The sequence below is a fragment of the Helianthus annuus genome, chromosome 14, assembly GCF_002127325.2.
Source record: "Helianthus annuus cultivar XRQ/B chromosome 14, HanXRQr2.0-SUNRISE, whole genome shotgun sequence".
Classification (NCBI taxonomy): Eukaryota; Viridiplantae; Streptophyta; class Magnoliopsida; order Asterales; family Asteraceae; genus Helianthus; species Helianthus annuus.
Window position 1 is genome coordinate 135,948,831 of NC_035446.2, and position 5,840 is coordinate 135,954,670.

A 5,840-nucleotide genomic window follows, 5' to 3' on the forward strand; every position below is an offset into this window, starting at 1 on the left:
GTAAACGTATAAGGTATCATCATCTTGCTCTCATATAACTTTCTCTTCTCAATTTCCTTTTACTTCCACAAACCGAGACTTATTCTCACGCCGGAGGGTGGTTACAGGAATAACCCCATTCCTGTAACGAGTCCTAACGGTGTTTCTGTTTTGCAGCCAAGCGTTCAGGTCACTAATCATCGAAGTCCTAACCCATAATCACCGCATAGGTCAGTGTTTCTTCACTTAGTATGCCACGTCTTACGTATAAACCTAGTTGGTTGCGAATGTCTAAACGGAATGGTTTTTGTATGAACAATTAAGTTTATTTCTAATGGTATGTAAAAAGTTTAAATTGGGTCGTGATTTCCGTCGATAAAGTATTGAGTTTTGACCTTATGGAAAGCGGACGTTACATATATCTTTTGTCGTTAAACATTAAGCATCATGGAACTATTATTCCATCTACTCATATAGTTCTTTATTTATCGGATGGTTATAAATAGATGGTGAATAATAACCTGTCAATAGTTTACAAGTCTACCTGCAATTTGACAAACCGTTATTAAGTTTGTGAAAAATTTTAACTCTTTCATAGTCAAGACATTTAATACATAATACTTTTTATATGATATTAATTATGTATTAACCAAAAATAGTTTTTAATTAACGTAACTTTCTCGAGCCCGGGAAGCAATCCCAGAAAATAACCTAATATACAGATAAAAAAGTAACATTTTCTCTCTTCCCCACTTACAATCATTTTTTATACTTTTCAGAATATAAAAGCCACACTCATTCAATTTGGTGGCATGAAATTGAATGCTCTAAATTCAAATTTGAACCTTCGGTACAAATCCATTGTTGGTTTCTACCTTCTTGTAAAAATTTCTAGAATACTATTTGATAACTATAAGTATTAAAAAAAAACCATTACTAAATTCGTCAAAAACTTGTGAATCGCTTCTAATTTCTTATGACGTGACACAATGAAGATTAATCCAATCCAAAGCTTATCTGTTCACGCGTTACAGCGTTACGTTATTATAGGCATTCGAACGGTATTGGTTCGGTTCGTTACAGTACCAATACGATACATGTACTCGATGTAGAATTCAACACGTATTTTACATCGACCGAAAACAATAAAAATAAAAATCGGTACCAGCATTAGTCGTCTACATATTGGCCAAAACTCGTTTTGACCAAATCCAAATCAATACCTTCTTGAAATGACCCATTTTGACCGAACATATTTTGCTTATAGCCCATAGTAACTCGAACTCATTCTAATTCAAAACTGCCACCCGTTATAGGACAGACAATGCATTACAGACGTATGATCATTACGCTTCAACCGGGTTATTCTATTCCACCTCTTAGAAAGAAAAGAACTTAAATCAAAATACTTAATAGCATGGCGATAAATTTATACAAAACTTCTACCCCGAGCACACGCAATGGAACCGTAGACAGTCAAGTGAAATCCAATCCACGAAATAATTTGATCTATGGACAGCATCATTGTGGTAAAGGTCGTAATGCCAGAGGAATCATTACCGCAGGGCATAGAGGGGGAGGTCATAAGCGTTTATACCGTAAAATAGATTTTCGACCAAAAACCGTCTTGACCCATCGCCCGAACCCACTATATACCCGCCCAGTTTGCCAAGCTTACTTCTAAATTAGTCAAATTTGTAGTCGTCTATCTTTACATGCTAAGACCACCCGTAGTGAGGCGGTATTTTAAAAAAAAAAATTTGAAAAATAACGCCAAAAAACGCCTCCCCCCCATTACGGTAGGCGTTATTTGGCAATTTTTTTGAAAAAAAAGGTAACCGGCGTTTTTAATAAAACGCTCAACATACAACTTGCATGAGTATGACATGTTTGACTGGCCAATGGGGGCATTCCAAGTGTAAGTTTCATTTTTTATCCTTTTTAATGATTGGAAGGGCGTTATTGGGCATTATTCCCACTACGGTACTTTTGCAATAATGCCACATGCTGACTGGACTGCCACGTGTCGAATAATACTCCATGGTGGGGGCATTATTTTGTTTAACCACTACACATGGTCTAATCCTTGAATTCTAATTTCCAAGTATTCAGATTTAAATTATCATCTAAGTCACAACAATTACTTTATTATTATTATATTATATTAATAAATGAATTGAAATATGATTAGTGATTTTAATATTGTAATAATATATAGTGTTTTTAATACTTTTATTATTTTAATATTATAATAATAGTTATTTTCTTTACGTTTTAACTTTAATCATTTTTTTAATATTAGGGGTTGGGATAAGCTTTGTGCCAACCGGTATCGAACCAGTATTTGTATCGAAAATACCGGGACGGTCCTGTTCGGCATCAGTACATGAAGGTAAAAACCGGCACTAATACAGAAAACAGCAAAAGTTGGTGCCGAATTGATATTGGAAATCTTTCGGTTCAGGAAATTCAGTACTGCTACCTGGTACCATTTGCTCATCCCTGATCACGGTTACTGTACGAACAACGGTATTGTACAACTTTTTTTTTTGTTGATTTTCTTCAACTTTTAATTTTTTCTTTTTTTAGTTTCAGGGGTAGGGATGAGCTCGGTGTCAAACGATACAAAATCGATACTGATACCGAAAATACAGGTTACGGTACCGGTATATTAAGGTAAAAAAACGGTAGTGAACCGGTACCAGGAACGCCAAAAGTCGGTACCGAATTGGTACTTAAGATCTTTCGGTTCGGTAAATTTGGTACCGGTATCCAGAACAATTTGCTTATCTCTAACCACGGGTTTCATACGAACAATATCGTTACCATACAACTTTTTTGGTTGATTTTCTTTCGGTTATCTTTTAGTGTTTTTTTCTACATTTTCTTTTTATTCTTGTCAGCAGTTCCGTTCGCAACAAGCTCGTAGTGATTTCAAAACACATGTAAACATAGACTAAATAACAAAAGAAATTCCCCGCAACGCGGCGAACTTATTTAAACCTAGTTACTTTGAAAACCTTTTGCTTTGTCATAATGTGTTTTAGTGAGTTTAATTTTTTTTTTACTTTATGAACGTCAAACACATAAAATGTTATAAACATTCTAAGAAATAACTAAATATCAAAATAAAGTCTCAAGTTACAAATCTCTCTACCAATTGTTATATAGTATAAATATCAAATACAAATAAAGTTAACGTACAAAACATATGAATTGAAGGAAAAGATAAAAAATCACGGTGTCATTTTTGTAATTATCAGTAACTATCAAAATAACTCTTGTAGAGTAATTTTGATCTTTTGTAGAGTAATTTTGTAAAATGTTCTTGTAAAGTAATTTTGTTCTTGTAGGGTAATTATCAAAATTACTCTATAAGTGTATCAAAATTACTTTTACAAGTGAATCAAAATCACTCTGCAAGTTTATCAAACAATATACAATTCAAAATTACTCTACAAATGATACTGTAGAGTAATTTTGATCTTGTAGAGAAAATTTGTTAGCATTTAGTTATGTGGTTTAGTTTCATGGTTTAGTTTTTAGCTTTTAGCTTGGGTGGGGAGGGGGTGGTTAGGTTTTTTTAGGTTTTTTTTTTTTAAGGGGGGGGGGTTAGGTTTTTGGGGGTGGGGGTAGCTTTTATACCTTCGTTTCATGTATTTCATCTTTTACACCTTCATTTCAAGTATTTCATGTTTTGTACATCCATTTCATGTATTTATACTTTCACTACATTTATCTATACATTCATTTATTTATTTATACCTCCATTACATGTATTTCAACACAAATATTTTAGCCAAAATTTGGCTTTGGTTATTAACTGAAAATAACCGAACCAAAAAATATAACCGCATAAACCGAAACAATTAACCGAAACCAAATTATTAATAAATAGATTAACCGGTTAATGCTAATAACTGAATTGTGCATACCCTTAATTAAGACCTTAAAAAATCTTTAAATTAATTTCGACACATCGTTAAAAATTCTTAAAGAAAAAGTGACACAAGGGATACACTGTCGTTGCACCCTTCTACCTTGTCCACCATTAGTCCATTAGTGTCCTAGCCCACTTTTTGCCAAAACACACAACCACCCCACCCTCCCCCCCCCCCCCCCCCCCCCCCCCCTCAATTTGATATCAGTAAATACATGCTAACATTCCGAAAATATAATGACATGTCAAAAAGACAATTTATAAAAACATAAAATTACCATACATATAATATGGACCGAAAATCGAACCTAAACTATTTGTAAGAACCTAGAAAGGCGTGAATATGCTATTTTTAATTTAAAAATCTTTGCTTGTTTATATTATAATGTATGTGATGAAATTGTAGTTTGAGCTGGATGTTACCTAATTCATGTTTGTTTCTACCAAGAGTTTGTTTTTCGGTCCATATTATATGTGTGGTAACTAATTATATGTTAACTAATTCATATTTGTTTCTACCAAGAGTTTGTTAACTAATTCATGTTTGTTTCTACTCATACTGATCACCACCCAATATTCTTAATTTCTTAGTAACACTTTTTCATGAACGATTTTCACTTTTATCAAAAACATGTAATTAAACAACCTTCTTTCCTGTTTCTTAAAATTTTCTGACCATCAATACGAACCACTATACCTGTATAATTCAATTCTATTGAATTCAATAAACTTTGTAATCTTTAACCCGCGAATTATTGAATCGCGTAATACCAAATTCCCGTGACTGTCTAATTCGTACTATAACCCCGAAATCAAAACCTGATCGCGAATAACTCCTGCGATTTCTTTGTGATTCCTGATGCCTAGAGCCTGATGCTCTGATACCAATTGTTGCATAGACTTGATCTTTAATCTCTAAAACATGAATAACTTTTATATAAATTGAATATTTGAGCTTTACCCAAAAAATTGAATATTTGAGTACATGAATGTGATTACAATGAGAGATCTAATGCTCTATTTATACCAGTTGAAAAGGTGCGAGTGAAAGGTTGTGTCTTCTCTTGAAACACCGTGTCCTTTGATCCTGTGGTGTTGCCGCCATATTGAAGAGTCACGTGTCCAAGGAGGTGTCGATTCCATAAGTTGTTGGTTACAATCTTTTACTTTGTTGCATATGATCGATCCTCGCACTTGTTTATCTATTCTAATTACAACATAAACTAACTAATAACTAATTACAGAACAAACCCTTGTACTTAGGATGTGAAGGGATTAGTTCTTCAGACTCCTACTTTTTCTAATTATTTAATCATGAATTTCAGTATTTAAGTAGTAGCAGCTTTACTTCACTTTGTAATCGGTCAAAAAGTCTTGTAATATGTGTGAGCCACATCTGAATATTGTTCAATAAAATTAAAGCATTCGATCGACTGTCATCCATTTTTCATTCCCTTTTAATTCATATTTCATACCAAATTCTAACACTTGTTTGATTATAAAGGATCAACTAACAACTATGTTGTTGCTCAAATGTAAATTATTAAGCATGATGGCTTTCATGTTGAATATTAAGTACGCCGGTTAACAAATATCCTTTGTGTCGTAAAACCATCATGTCGTAAGGTTAAGGTGACCCCAAACCTCAGCCATGGTCCATTGGTCCCTGGTTCTTACATCAACAGACCGAACTAGCCCTTTTGCATATTAGGACAGATCCTTGTTCATGCACAAACATACCCAATGCAAGTATTCAACCCTATGTTTATGATATGGGCCAAAATTTGTTAAGATTTAATGTTCTATTATTATTATCCTTAATGTTTTATCATTAATACAAATATATCAATTTCAGTTTAACATGCTAAGCCAGTCTCAACTTAACTTTTTTGTGAAAATTTTACGTCCACTCATTTTTTAT